This window comes from Diadema antillarum, unplaced genomic scaffold, assembly GCF_040938485.1.
Source record: "Diadema antillarum isolate AM-2024a unplaced genomic scaffold, OU_Dant_1.0 seq00002362_RagTag, whole genome shotgun sequence".
Taxonomy (NCBI): Eukaryota; Metazoa; Echinodermata; class Echinoidea; order Diadematoida; family Diadematidae; genus Diadema; species Diadema antillarum.
The window spans coordinates 87107-103861 of record NW_027272976.1 but is presented as its reverse complement, the minus strand read 5'-3'; positions in this window follow the sequence as shown (position 1 = coordinate 103861).

Sequence of the window (16755 nt, the reverse complement as noted above, 5' to 3'; positions counted from 1 at the left end):
TACTGTCAGGGGCCTCCACCGACTTGAAGGAGAAAGAAATAAATTACTCGTTTGTAGCTAAGAGCCCATTGTGCCCGCGAGATATTGGCTGAGATCCCGTCATTGTATATCTCGCTGCCTCTTCACAGATTCAATGAATTTTCATCTCTCCTTCCACCCCCCCCCCCCCCTCTCAATCGGCGGGAGAAATTAACGTCAGACGATGTATTAACGCACTGCCACTGAGGGGCTTTATCACGCCTCCACGAAGTATACGTTTGAAGCTTTGATACCTTACTTTTTTTTAAAGTCACGTGAACATGTCTTTACACAGGTTTCCATAACAGACAAACTTGAAACTCTGCAGGGCAAAAGAACAATTGCAACTACCGGTCAGGGGAAAACGTGGTTATCAAAACGAGCACGTTTCCAACTTTCTGTTAGTTTATAGTGCAAAGCTTGTATGGAAATATTTTTGTGAAGTACACTTTCTTACTACTCCGTTGATTTTTGTAGAAGGAAAAAAACAACAACACACCACTCTGCTCAGAAAAATTAAGATGCAATACATCGCATGTTGTAGGCTACGTGTCATTGACTTTCTAAATGCCTATATACGTGAATGGAACAATCGCAAGGTCGAAAAAAAATGGATAGTTATGCTTAAGTATCATCACGAAGGCAAAATAACACATGCACTGTAACATCAAATTGGAGTCAGCACCAGTCATATAAGATTATTTTATTTGTGTATATATTAGGACTGAATCTAGTGATACGCTCCCAGAGTCTTTTATTGACCTTGATTCCTACTGGCTTTATATGGATAGAGACAAACCTTCAAAATAATTTTGTCGGCTAACTGTACAGCAAATTTTCAAGCACACTCCTCACCAATAAGTAACTTTGGCTGGTGTGGGCTCTGGCCACCTCACTTCTGGAGTTCACTGGCTTTTTCCATCCTTCTTTGAAGAAAATCTTTATTTCCTCAGGCATCACTTCTGACCTGTAGGAATAAGCTCATCAAATCAGAAAGTGAATAATCTTGCCATTCATTGCATTGTTGGCAAAATCCCAATTGTCCCCCTCCTACGGAATCGAGCGTCAATCACTGCGGCCGGCCGAAGTCCTCTTCGCTGCACGCGCCGACGGCTGTGGCTGGACATAGCAGCAGTGGCACGGTGAAAATGGGTACTGGTAAGCTTCAGCCAAATTGATAGACCCGATATTGACCGAGAGAGTCATCCTCGGCTAGATTTTACGCGCCAAACGTCCACTTTCAGCTCTCCATACCCTGTGCGCCCTGATCGTCTGCCGGTGACCCTCCCGCGAGGCGCTCGCTCTGTCCTCCCTCGGAGTCAGACGAACGCAAGCACCCACGCGCCGGGCAGGTCCCACTGCGGGCTAGCACGCGTCGTCCGCACCGTGGTCTCATTAAAAAAAACGCGCCAAACGACAACCAAAGGAGACGTTTATGAGGGCCAACAAGATCTCTCGTCGAACACTTGAGCCGTTCTCTCGGAGAAAAAGGGAAATTTTTATATTGCAGCTCCCCCTTCGAGTAACCTGAACGTCTTTAAACATGGTCATGTGCAATTAATAGATCGTTTTCTTTTGTCTGATACCGACGCAAACCAACTTTGAATAATGATTTTTTTCCCTGTCTCTCTCCAACACTTGGAGGTCTCGAGAGGAGATGAAGTACTTCACGACCGCAGTGCGATGAGGTGAGGGTTCTCACAAAGTCAATTTCAAGCACGAGATGGAGCAAATGAAATATAAATGAGGTGGCTGGATTCGGAGAGCGAACTTCAACGAACTCGATAAGAAACGTCCATGAGGGGAGGAGTGATAATGGTAATTCAACAATAATGAATACGATCAAAATCATCACTATCGTCTGTAACATTATGACACTTTACGCTGATGATAATGGTGAAATGACAATAATTGAACAATAGACCATTATTGTGTAGTACACTGTATTCGTTTTCGTAACAAATATGATAGTCGTCCTCATTGATAAAACTACGACAATGATCTGATAAATGTAGAAAAATGTTTTCACAAAATCTTTCAAAAATTGTATTTGGCAACAATTTGAGTTACTCGATACCGATATTATTATCAAAGATTTATATATACACGTGTATAATATATAGAAGTGGGGGTATGTCCCTGTGTTTGTGTGTCTGTAGATATGTGTATGTGTGCGTGTGTTAATGTGTTTAGTATAGATATTTAGACAAGATGATTATATCCTAAACCGTAATAGTCACGATATAGGCGTGCCGCATATACCCTCAGAGATCAGTGAGGAAAATACGTGTTATATTGAAAGCAGAGAAGATGCCGCTGACGATAAATATTTGCCTCAAATTCATGAATCGTTGACAAAAAATGTCAGTACGAAGGTATACCTGATAATGTTATATGATTTGACAGTTGTTATTTCACCGAAATATGACGATGTTTGCTCCGTGATTGCAGCGGGATATCAGCATCTGATTTATCGCTCTGCTAATCTTTGCTTTGCTTGGAAGACAGGACATCGATCATCTCATAAGTGTTGCCGCCGGCACCCCGTGGACTGATGCGTACAGAAGTATGGTCGATTGCAAGTGGTAGATGCATGTGTGTATGTATGTGTGTATGTGTATGCAAGTGTGTGAGGGTTGAATGTGTGTTTGTTTGTGTTTGTCTGTCTGCCTGTCAATGAATGAATGAATGAATGAATGAATGAATGAATGAGCGCGTCCATACAATAGATTGGGTCAAACAGAAGTATATGTGAAGGTTTGTACACACGATGCTTAATTCCTAGTACCTAAACATCATGTACAATGAGAATAATGCAAGCCAGAAACAAACAAACAAACAAACAAACAAACAAATAAAAAAAATCAAAACAAAACAAGGGAAAACAAATGAGAAACTGCTCTCGTGCATTTGCGGAATGGCTTCATTTTTGTCTTTTCAGAGTTCTATTGTTTCCACTCGCCATGCAGTTCTTATTTCTTTTCCTTCACCAAACTATAAGGATGATTCCTCATTCCTTTCCATATCCTCCATTCTCTTCTTCTCACCACCATCATCATCATCATCACTATCATCATCATCTCCTTTATTTTTCTTCCTGTCTCCCCTTCCCCTCCCTTAATTCTCTCTGTCTGCACTCTAGTTCTGGCATCGGCCCAGCCCATCTCTTCTTCTCTTCCTCCTCCTCCACCTCAGACCTATGTAAGCAAAACGAATGAGCTTTGATGAAATGGGAAACATATATCGTGCGGTGTGATCAAGTACTTCCTCGCTCTTAAGTCCGACTTAAAACTCAATATTGGGCTCGTTGACGATTGCGGTGATAACAAATCGACGCTGCTAGCCATCCATCACTGGCGGGGGATCCGCCTAGGCACCGGCCGGCCCGCTGGCTGCTCCGGCTCATTTTGGCCTCTATCATGAGTGACGAGCAATTATGCTAGCGGCAATGTTAAGAGAAAAATCTTTCTTCTCTCCCTCCCTGGCCCTCTCTTCCTCTTCCTCTCTCTCCCTTTCTTTCTCGTCTTCCTCTCCTCTTTGCTAAGCAATCCATATTTCATTAGATCACCTCATCCCCCTCATCATTTCATGTCAGTGGAAAGGACGAGGAGCAGTGTTTGATTCGCGGCGGACGAGCAAGGTGTCGGATCGGGACATTATGAGGGGGAAGAGGTGGGGATATGGACTGGAATAAAAACGAAAGGGATTGTGTGAAAGTGCACAATCGTTCTTTATAGTCACTTCAATGTTCAAACATCGGAGGTGAAACATATACACGGACTGGTCTCATTTTAAGTCATGCATATATTGACATATCATAATGTTTTAACCTATGCTCAGTGAAAAGGGCAAAAACTCATCACTTATACGGCATTAGGTGGTGAAGTTCGCTTTTCAAGAAACGGCATTGCATCACACGCCCTTGATACTGCAAGACATAGGCAAGGTTAAGCTCTTTCCATTCGTTCTACGGAATGAACGCAGAATATAAAGCGATTTTGACCATAATCCTCAAATCTAGACGAGACAATTGATTTCGAATTGATGTATCAATCAATCAAGAATCCTTAGTTATAGAGAGGAGTACCAGGCCTTTCAGCATTCATTTCCTCTTGAGAGGATGAAATATCAATATGCCTTGTATCTCTAGCAGACCTCCTTTATGGCCATGGACATCAGCTGAATTGGCCAAGGATTGCTCGTTTCATGCCATAATGATAATTATCATTCTTTCCATTCTCAGAATATTAGACATTATAAGCATTATCGCTCGTATCACTTTGGTATGGTTTCTTCGACCCAATTACACTCGACATGGGCCCATCGATCACAGGACAGCGAAAGTGGTTTGGTGTCTTCAATTGTGTGTTGCTTTGTTATCTTGGGGGACTAATTTACTAATAAACTTTGTGTTAAATAATGTGCTTCTGTAGGTGCGATTGTATTATCTTTGTCAATGTACACTGTAGCATCTCGTATCTTGTGCATGCAAGTTGATGCAATTCACATTGTAATGGCATGGCTATTGCAAATGGAAAGTTCATCGCAGTTTGCTGCTCGTACTGTTTCTTCGACACCACACCTGATGATGTCCGAGGAACCTCGCCAGAGTCCACGCCCAGTCACACCCATTCGACCACTCCTCCGAGTCCCCGTACCGTTCAATGCCGTTAGACCTCTGAGCTCCCCACAGCACTCATTACTCTCCCTGCAAAAGCCGCACACCGAGAATCCTTCGGCACTCTCCACAATGCTCTCGATGCGATCGCGGCAACCCTTATTGTAGAAGTTTTGTCAACCAAGGGGCCAGTCTCATATACTGGACGTGTTTGCCAATCGTTTACTCTTCTCGCTTTTATAACTGTCGACATGAGTCTGACATATATTGTCTCTCTTTTTCGCAAAATACACCCCTCAGGACTTGCGAAGATTAGATTGTAATTAGCAAACAAGATTATAGTGTATTCTAGCGATAATTCACATCCATCGAGGTTTGTCTTCTTAATGCTCTCTCCCCCTTCTTCTCCCCGCCTCTTATCCTCTTCATCTTTCGTCCGTTGGCCGGAGCCTGCCCTCTTTATTTCACCTTGTTTCTTCGCGAAGTACTTTCCATTGTTGTGTCGACACATTGACCTAAATTCCCCCGGTATTGAAGCTCAGGCGAGAGGGTTTGTTCAGGAAGTTGACGCAAGATATTATTATCAAAAGAGCATGCAATGGAACGCATGCTCCCTTGACGTCGAAATTTTGGGAAGCAAACGTATACGGGTATAAGAAAGAGGACGGGAGTGGGACCGTGCATGCTCAGGAAGCGAGCGCCCCGCTCAGCCGGGGACTTTCTGTCGCGCCACTCTGGATGATGGAAGAAGCCTATCGGAGAAATCGATTCTCTACATCACTGGCAAATTCGTGCCTTCGCCTCGCCTAGCCGAGCTCTGAAGAGACTAATCGTTCGGCAAATAGAAATCTAATTGTTTCCTAGCCGAAAGCAAACGGGTATCACTTTACTCGTTAGATAGAATATGGCGGATGCTCATTACGAGTTATGATATTGACTCCGCAAAGAAACACCCGTGCACTGTGCGATGTTTGCCTACCGAGGCCTGTCGGCTCGCAACCGACGCGCCACTGCTGTCCCTTTGCTTGCATCGCACTGCAGTATCAATATTTCGGTTATCCGAACATTCACCATGATTGCGATGGAGATATTTGAACTCTGACGCAACCGAGAGGAAAAACTTTGTGAGGAAAAAAAAGGGTATTCCTACATCAGTCGGAGCGACGTAGCCTTGTACTTTACACCCGACAAACACCCCCAAACGGGAAAACTAATCAATTTGATTGGACTAAACAGATAAATACAGTTCATAACAACACAAATGATGGCATAAGAATAACTATTGTGGGAACTATGGAAATATATCGTACAATTCTGTCAAGTTCTCTCGTCACCGCATACAAAATAGCAACTGCACAATGCACACATAACACTTCGCGTGATGGGTTTTCTCAGCCAACCTTGCCCTTAAACGCAGTAGGAAAAAGCAGCTAGTTAATCACACCCGTAACTATGGCAACACTGATTCTCTGTATGGAGTCCAGTTCAGCCAAGACTGTCATACGACAAGAAACATGACCAAGTAAACATCCACGTCATGCAAATCAAAACGTAGTGACAAAACTGTTGCGAAGAGTGAAAAACGACTATTGCAATAATGCTCGATCTGCCATTTTGCCTCTCTTGTATTCGACGAAGATTTCTCGAGGATGAGATTAGATAGATGCATGATAAGCGAAGTTTTAATGAAGTCAAAAGTGCTCCTTGGTGCTCAAAAAAATCACCAGTTTTTTATCAAGCCATTTGTAATTCTGTCCCCCATCCCTCCTTCTCCTCCCCCTCATTCTCCTGATCGCCCTCTTGGGGGATAGAATGAGCACAAAACACTTGAAGGCATGTTTGACATGTATCAAATGAAGAAACTACCGACAAAGTCAAACGAGAGGAAGTGAATTTATAAATCGATCTTACTCGACTTCAAGCCGGAAGTGTTGGCTGGGTTTGGGGCATGAAGATTCAATCACGCTCCATCATTATTGTTTGACTTGTTGAGGAGCCCGAATTCGAAATCTTCGATCGATTTTTTTTTCTCTCTTTTTGCAAGAGTCTCAACCGAGGAAGGAGGAAAAGGAGGAGCAGAATAGTATCGGAGGAAGAGAAGAGAGGGCGGGAAGAGAGGGTATCTACATCGACGGGAGGGAAGGAAAAAAAAAACATGGGGCATCTCAATAAGGTTCCCGCCAGTTCGCTCTCTTCTCCATCTCGGCACAAGTGCGATACTGTTACGGTTTTATGGATCGGTACCTATCGCGTCGAGTACGACAAACTCACGCTCAGAATACCAATCATGCGTGATCAAAGCCAGGTTCTAGAGATAAATGCATCGCTCGTTTAAAATGGAGAACGCCAGCATATTACTTTCGCTTGAGGTGTGTATGACTTGGAAAATGAATCCAGTTGATGAAGTCTGAGACGGTGTTCAGCGCAATATCTGGCGCTTTTCTCTATGAAAATGTGGGCTGAATCTTTGAGCGGAAAGCTCGCGGAGCTGAGCACAGCTTTGAATTCAAAATCATAACCATGCCACATGCCCCCTCCCCTTCGTTTTACAATCTTTGCCAGTTGTACTATGTCAGAAGTCAAAGACCCATCTGAGGATAACTATCTGCTCACAAGTAAAGTGATTCGAAGACTTTGACAGAAATTACTCGAAAGGTAACTGCCAACTGTCAACATTTACCATTCACCGTGACGAGCTACAAAATATGATGTAAATATAGTTTTATTTCTTCAGATTTCGACAAATGTGTGTGATGCTCTCATACTACTGAGCATATCACCACATTGACGTGACACTGTATAATAGAAGTTAGACTCGAGTAGTCAATGTTTAATGGCTATAATTTCACGAGATATCAGGTAACCATGATAGATGCCCTCATTCTCAACTTTGCTTTGAATTCATTAGCATACCGTTTGCTCTGTTAATTGTCTTTAATCTTGAAATTTCAATTCAATCAAAATAAAAAAGCTCATTAATTTTGTTGCAGATAAATCCTTTCTTTAAAGATGGACAATAATATGGTTTAATTATATCCTGGATCATGATTATGTGCACATGAGCCCATGAAAAAAAAAAAATTCTTAAAAAACGACATTTGTTGCTAAATGTGTCGGCACGATATTTCTTAAATTTGAAAGAATTTGAGGTAATTTAGTGATTAATGCGTAATAACACTTGTTGGCTTTAAAACGGTATAAAATCAAGATGTCTCTGCATTTGTAGAAGTGTTGTTTGCCGAGCAGATGCTGCATTTGAGGGGTGAGTCCATGGGTAGGGACAAAACCTAAATGAATTCATCGTGAGGGTAAGAGATAGACTCCTTGGTGTGACTATGTTTATTGCTTTTTTACAGAGGCCCCTTCTTGCATGCTGGGCGCACATTATCAATATTTGAAACCTGTTACATGGCTGAATATCAAAGACATTTTCAGATTTGTGACTATCAGCTATAGTTGCTTCATCTATAAAGAGTGTTTAAAGATTTCCAATCAGGATCAAAAGTAAGATTTATGTTGCTGTACTATGTACGCTCCATCAAATACTATTTTCCATCGCTATATTTTCTTTTTTTTTGTGTTTCAAAATATGAATTGCTTTTATCATTATATACCTATACATGAAATTTGTATAACATTTTATGATTTGTACTTTTTACATATTCTTAGGTTATATAAATTGTCAAATGTACACTTTGTATTATGTATCTACTTCTTGCTGGATGGAAATAAAGTATAATTGAAATTGACATTGAAAATATATATGCTTTTAAAATATCATATCACGACTGTTAGTATCTTAACTCTGTACCACCGTGTCCCTCATTACTATTATTGCCGACGACAATATCATATATTTATATAACTCGAATGATAATCTTTCCGGTTAAAGTTAATGCTTTCCTTCAGCTATCTTCATCCATTCTTGATTGCTGTGCTGAAAGTGACCGACCGCTACGATTTGTTGAAGCTGTTTCTATTTATGATTGATGATTTACTACGATTGTGATGATATAATGCATTGTGTCTGTTGATAGTAGTGAAATAAATCATGAAGAAAAGAAATTATACAGTTCTGCCTTTCGAGTCCTAAATAACACTTTAAAACAGGTACTAACACCTTACAGGCAAAATCTATCATCATAATCACAGTAGTGATTTTTGTCGTAAATAATCATCATTGTTCTTATAGCTAGTGAGAGTGCAATGAGCAATGCCATGATGCATGTTACGTAAGCTATATGAATATTTACATATATGTATGTAACTATATCCACACATATATATAATATATATGCATACGTACATATTATATATATATATATATATATATATATATATATATATAGAGAGAGAGAGAGAGAGAGAGAGAGAGATGGAGAGAGGTAGAGAGAGAGAGGGAAACAGACAGACAGACAGACAGACATACAAACAGAAAGAGAGCATATGCCTGAAGAAAAGTTACGTCGGTTTTTCTTCCATCGTTGGCCGTCTTCAAAAGATAACATGTTCGTCTCTATTTCCATTGTTTCTGTGGTTGTTTCAGAGCGTAACTGCAAAGCCATGATCTATTTCGTCAATATTTGAGCTCTAACCCTGGCATGACTTCGCACACTTATACTTACAGGGGTAAAAAGTCACATGACCTTTTCACCCCTTCCCATTCTCTCTCCCAGCTCCCTCTTTCTTCCAGTTCCTATAATCCATTTATTTTTCAATGCACTGAGAGAGAACTGTTTTGTAATCGTGGTGGTAACATAAAATGAAAAGCAAATTAACCAATGTGTTCTGGCTGGGAATGACGCATCGATCACTATTGTTTTATTTTCATTGTGTTGTGTTTTGTTTTGTTTTGTTTGCTTTTGTGTTTGGGATTTTTTTCTCTCTCTCGAACAGACCTCCTTATAAACGCATTGATCAAAACAGGTAAACTATACCAGCACACACGCACACACGCACACACACACACACACACACACACACACACACACGCATCACGCACAACTATCAAACGTTGTCTTTCAAGAAGTTCAAAGAAAAAAAATAATGCCATGGTAGCCGCAATGCTAGGCAAGATCAAAATGATACAATTAATCATCAGCCAGCCTCACGTAATACTTGAAATTGTCGTAAAGATCTCCTTGTAGAAGGTATCAGTATAAAATGCCCTTAGATCTTGCGTCTCTTATTTTGAAAGGAGACGAGCAAATACCAATCAACTATGAATATGGTTCCCCTTAAATGTCACAAAATAAGAATGTCTCAATGTGCCTAAAATGTTGTACATTCTGTTTATGTGCTCATCACTGTGAATCATATTGCTGTTCATGTTGTATAACAAGACCATTCTACTGCCGTTTATCGTAGTAAGACGTCACAACTCACACACTTCTAATATGAAATGGTTTATTGTAAAATGTTGTCGTGTTTCTGAGATGGAAAATCAATCTCTACATACCATATATTCTTCATCCCTCACCGAGCGACTGCCAGAGAGGGAGAGAGAGAGGTAAAAGGGGATCTGAGAAGACCCCACTTTGGTGAGGTAATGCAGGATTTGGACATGGAGAGCGACACTTACTTTTCTGGTTTTGATAACCTTTTCGCGTTTATTGAATCGATAAAGCTGCGTAGCGACGCTAAAATGGAGAAGAGAATTGAAAAAAAAAATCCTTTTTCGGCGTTAGCTTCTTTTCAACAAATTATCAACGCCGAGATTCAGTGGACGTTCAAACTAGTCTTACGATTTCAGAGCGATTTTAGTGTACTGTGGGTTAATTGAAATTCACTGAGTTATTAATCACTTAGCAGACACTAAAAGTTTGTTGTTGTTCTTTGCAAATCAGAACATACGATCCTTTCGTCGCATTGTCGACGATACTGCTGAATTAGTACCAGCTTACACAATTTCCCCGTCTTGCCCCTTTAATCATACACCCATCCCTCCTCTTGAAACAATAAGACTTTCACATTGTGGCGTGTGTCTATTAATTGAGACAATGCTCTATCTGTCAGTGCCAATGTTCAAGATCTCTGAAATCGAATTTTTTTTTTTGGATTTCTTTTATTATTAAAGAATTAAGATGAGAAAAGGTAGATGGCGAAATTTATCTTAGAACAGTTCCTCAATGAGCGTGCCTTTGAGTGAATCGTGTGGCATCATCGAGACAGGTTTTGTTTCTTTATTTGTTTGATTATGAAGAATTTAAAGAGTTTGGCTGAGACATGAATATAACATTCCATTCCATGTAATAAAAAGTGTATTCACCTTAAAACTGTACATGGATTCCTCTGGAATGTGTTTAACGGATGTTCGAACTGAATTTAAAGGTTAATTTCCACACACAAAAAAAAAAATCTGAACCTTGCCTTCTCATTTATATACCTTTCTTTGGATTCATGAGGAGGAAGAAAATCAGAATATTATTGTGATTCATTATTCAGGTTGACACGTTCTTTCTTTAATGTCATATAATGCATAAAACAGTCTGTACAACCTAGACTATATGACTGCTGCGCTACCATTCTGAGAAAATCCGCGCGTGTGTATTGAGAAGCAAGTGGTGTGTAAAATGCACGGAGAAAAAATCAACCGCGCGCGGTTAATGCTATGTCGTAATAATGCGTACCAAAATACAAAATATGTGTAATTTAAACGACAGGCTAAAATTGATATATCTCGGGAGGAGGGGCATGACTAACGCGGAAATGTGATGATTCGTGAAAACAGACGATTCGGGTTTGGCGGGAAAAGTCTTGCAAGCTCTCTCCAGCTCTTTGAGCATGTTAAATGAAGCGCAGGAATATCAATTTCAGTCGAGTTAAGATGTATGGAGCGTGTTCAGACGGGAGGCAGAGTCATTTTCAATCATTATTAGCTCTCAGTTGACGTCCAATGAAAGTTGTGTTATTTTTTTTCGAACACTTTAATCTATCGTCTGAGGACCTTTGATACAGATAAGTCCCTTAAGGTTTATTTAGCTGCTTCTAGTGAATACGTCTAAGTTTTACCAAGACATTGAAACAAAGCTTAAACCCCGATAAAGGAAGGGAATTGCTTGATATATAAGAATAAACCCTGCATCAAAAACAATCACTAAAAGAATGTCACAATTTAAATATTTTCTCTGAGGAGTACTGCAGAAAAAACAGGTACTGTCCATTTTGTCTATTTTCTGGGTCATTTATGTAAAACAACAACAACTGATTTCTATATTCACTTTTCTCTTTGTTTTTGATAAAGATGATATTATTTTTTTGGAGGTTGGACAATATGCTAACTTTTGCCTCATAAGCTCCTTGAATCCATAATCAATGAACTGTTAAAATAAGAACCATGCCTCGATGTTTAAGCAGAAAAGCTTTATATAGCCATTCGCATTTTTTTTCCTACACTCTAAAACACAATATGATTCTGGTGCAATAATGTCGGTCTGGAAGTATAAGTAAGAAATGATCGCTTATCTTTTTTATTTTGTATTTTTTTGTCATATATATAGGCATATATGTATATATATATATATATATATATATATGAAGAGCTTGCTTCCAAAAGGCCCTAAATCTATTTAAAAATGACGGATTTAGCGCCGTTTGGAAGCAAGCTCTTCATATATGGGTCCTGTATAAAGGTTTTTTTCATATTTACGGCTTGAATTGTTGATAGCTTTCAGTTCGTGCAGACGAAAAAAAAAGTTGTTTACCACAGAAAAACAAAATTATTCACTTTTGAATTTCTGATTAACAAATGTACCCGTCTTTCTGATTATTGCCGTTGATTATGTGACCATAATAGTATTGACTGCGAAAGAAATCAACAGTAAAACATTCACAGGATTTTTTGTGATTAAACATTTTTAATCATTATCACGTTTTATTGTCAAAATGTCATATTTTGCTTTATAACTGCATGTGGTATTAAATAGAAAGAGTGTTTCCGGTATCATGAAGACTAGCAACATGAATAATGTTACATTATCATTATTTCAATACGTGCCAACACTAGTCTCAGGGTAGCTAGTATTTGTTGAGTATTAGTTTAATGTGAGGAAACTGTGGAATAGTGGATAAGGTTTTTGACTTTGGAACGGAAGTCCCGAGTTCGAGTCCTACTATAAGTGCTATATTACGTTCTTCGACAAAATGTTGTTATACCTATACAATATCCCTCTCAACCAAGGGGTAATAATGGGTATCTTGCAAAACTGGGGTAATATCAATGGTAATGTCCCTCTGGCAGAAGAGGGATAAGAGGGAAGAGGCTCCCCTGCGATGGGCTAAATGAGACCATAACATTTCAATTTCGCGCGCTTTTCTCATCAGTGAATATGTCAACAAACTTTATTACACAGTGAGACAAAAGTACGCGATCCCAAAGCAAAACAGACACAATACGAAAATTATTTTTCTAAAGGAAATTCACATGTCTATCTATTTTTAATCTGGTTTTACTCGATACGTACAGTACATTGATAGGGAATAATTATAATAATGATAGTAATAATGATACTAATGATAAAAATGATAGTATTCACATTTTTACCGCACTTAATAAAAATTTCCTAGGGGCCTTGCAAAATTACAACAGAAAAGAGTTGATATCAGGGAATATATGGTTGGAATTCCAGTTTTGCTTCATGTAGATCATCATCTTCGTCGTTTCTCTCAGGAATATCTCCTGATTCAGATAAAAGCGAGGCTGTCGTCTGAACACCCTTCAATTTCCCGCGCTTTTGAAATGACAAGAGGGAGGAGAAAGAGAAAGAGAGAGAGAGAAAGAGGGAGAAGAAAAGTTACCTTGCTACAAGGAATCTCGCTTTGTTGACCTCCGTTTATAAAACACACGTCTCCATCAAAAGTGTATATTCTATTTATGGTGTATACTCTCCCGGCAAAAGGGGACAAAGCGGTGATATTTCAGATGACTCGGTGAGAGAAGGCTCGTGAAATGCCACGATACAACGCCGCTTTATATCTCAGTTCACAAAATGTCAAGTTTCCGGTGCCGGAAAAAGCCCATCATTTGCATACGAGAATGAAAAATGGCGAGTGGATAGAAGAGAATCTTGTATCATTTGAATTTCTGTTTCTCTTTAAATGCTTTTATTGAATTTTCCTTTAAAAAAAGGGAGAGAAAAAAAAAGACGCGAGGGAAAAAAGAGATGAGAGAAAGGTATAGAGAAAGGAAAAAAAAAAGAAAAGGCGCAGAAGAATGAGAGCTGTTGGACAACAGCATCGTGAGTTAATATACTCTTCTTTGTCGTGTAGCTGCCGTGTTCAGTGTTGGTGAAAGAACGGACTGTGAACCGAGAGTGAAGACATTCGGACGTATTGGGGGGTTTAGTGAGAATTGTATGGTGTTTCTGATACCCAATTTGCAGCTCGATCGATGGGCGAGTCCCCCCGCTCCGGCAGCACAGCGTGTTCTTGCCGCTCCATTGACACGGAGGGACGTACGCCCCTAACCGCTCGCCAACCTCAGCTTCCGGCAAAGACGAAATCGTATGTGCAACGACAAAAAAAAAAAAAAAAAGGAGAAACATCTCATGATTTTCGCTAATCCTTTCTCTTCGTCACTCTTACTTTCCCCTTCGCGATTCTCGCCCATTGTCTTTTAGGATTGAAAGCGGGTCACGGAAGGACGCGGAGCAGTTTTATTGAGATGTCGTTTTGGTTATATTCTCAGTACAGAAATGCTAAAAAAAAAATCAATAACATCTTGTTCTGCTCTAAACTTTTCAACTCGTCGTGAGAGAAGAAGAGGGAAAAAATGTCGCTATTACGCACTACCTATTGTGTTCAGTCTCGGGTAAATATTAATGACCTCCTGTTCATGATCTTTTTTTTTTCTCCTTGCACTGATGACATTTTCACTGCAGATGCCTTAGAATTATCTTATGAACAATTGATATCATTTAATTTCAGTTAAGTTCACTTATTTCCCTTATGATTTCCTTGCAGAAATCTACACAACTATTGCTTTCCCCTCTATTGGCCCACCATTTTCTCAGAATATGCTCTTTTTTGTATAGATATAATAAATACAATATTTATTTATGAATATATATTACATATGTGTGTGCATATATATATATATATATATATATATATATATGATATATACACACATATTATATATACATATATATATATACATATACGTTGTATATATATATATATATATATATATATATATATATGTATATACAATGTGTGTGTGTATCCAAAGGTAGTAAATGCAACGTATATATATATATATATATATATATATATATATATTTATTTATTTACGAGTTTTGTACTTTTACGTCATATCATTGTCGAATAATGAAATCGAATACAATTAACCGAAATCTTATTTCATCCCGAAATTCTAAGACGGAGAGACGAAGTCATGGCTAGGAAGGAAATATCTGGCACTTTTTTCTAATAAGATAGAGTCTAAGTCGAGTCGATATGAGAACAGAGAAAAGAAAGACCATTATTACTTTCATTTTGAAACTATTAAAAACAGAAGGAAGAAGTAGAATATCTTTGGTGTCTATAATAATTAATTATGCCGATTAGAGGCATTCATATGGTCGAAGGTCGAATACGCCCCTCTTCACGTATAGCATCAAAGATGGTGTCCACCTCAAGATTATTATGCAAATTGCTGTAGATCCCACCAGGATTTTTATTTATCTTATTTTTTTATTATTTTCTATTTATTTGTTTTATCATTTTGCTCGGCTATAACAGGGCGTATAACAGCCACTTAGAGGCCATTTTAATGTACTCTTCCTTAACGTCATCTGTTGATACGCTACAAAAGTCAAACAAACACATGTAAACATACATGTTATACAAAATTAATATCGTATCACATGTAGAGCAACGAGTCTTTCCATAAAAACCCAGGATTATTATCTATCTATAACTATCACGATGTAGGGTACGCTTCTCCTGATCCTCCTCTTGATTTCTCTTCTGTTCTCTCTCTTTCTATCACATTTCTAACTCTGAAACCTGCTAAACACTCATATTATTTTTTTTTTGTATAATGTGTCAGTACTTATAGTATAGGTGTATAAGTAATATCGAGTATGGATGGCCTAGTCAAGCTTGAATATATGACATATTCCATGTACAAACTACTAGCATTAACGATATATTTGTATGTATACACATTTTGTGAATAAATCAAAATCAATATTAAATGCATGTATTTATATACATACTCATTACGTTATGGCATTATGAGTATCATTGTGATGTCGTTATAAGACTAATAATAACAATGATAATAATGATAATAACCAATATTTATAGCACCTTTTCTATACAGACTCAAAGTGATAAATGATTATTAACGAAAGACAGAATGATTACGAATATAAGAGCTTCCCCTCCACCCACCTGTTTTGTTGTTGTTGTTTTTTTTTATGAATGAGAGTTTTCACATTTAACAACTTCTTTCGTATTTCTTTTTTTTTAACATTAAGAAACCTTTTTCCGTATTCATTTTCGTTAAATGTTGTCCTTCCCAACCGAGTGACGGCGCTGTTCATCGTAGCTGTAAAATTCAACGAAATTTTAACCGACGTGGCATGTTTTACAGTATGTCAAAAAAAAAAAAGTCACCATCAGATTTACACGTTGGTAACTTACAATATATGATTAAACTGTCTGAATGCTATTTCAGGATCTAAAAATATAACATTATACCTATATTTTGCAGGAAACCTCATTCAATTTGGATAAGTGGTCACAAAGAAATGTGGATCGTTGTAAAGCATGTCATGGGTCTGTTTCTTCGAAGTTCAGCACTATAGCACGTTTTCACAGAATAATTTTAGCCATAATTTCCAAAGAAGACGAGATGATTACCTCACAAATCATTCGTGGAATATTCAGAAAAAATTCCTTTGTTTGTTGGTTGGTTTGTTTGTTTTTGGAGTCAATTTGCATATTGTTCTTCGAGTGATCCACGTGTTATAAGCTCCGCTTTTCAGTAGACCACCCTTTTCCATCACTATATTTAGGCCCTGTTCTACTTCTTTTTCATTTCTGCAATGTATGCATTTTCATAATATATATCCATTCGTCCATAAATTTGATATTTTGTACTTTTTTGTTAC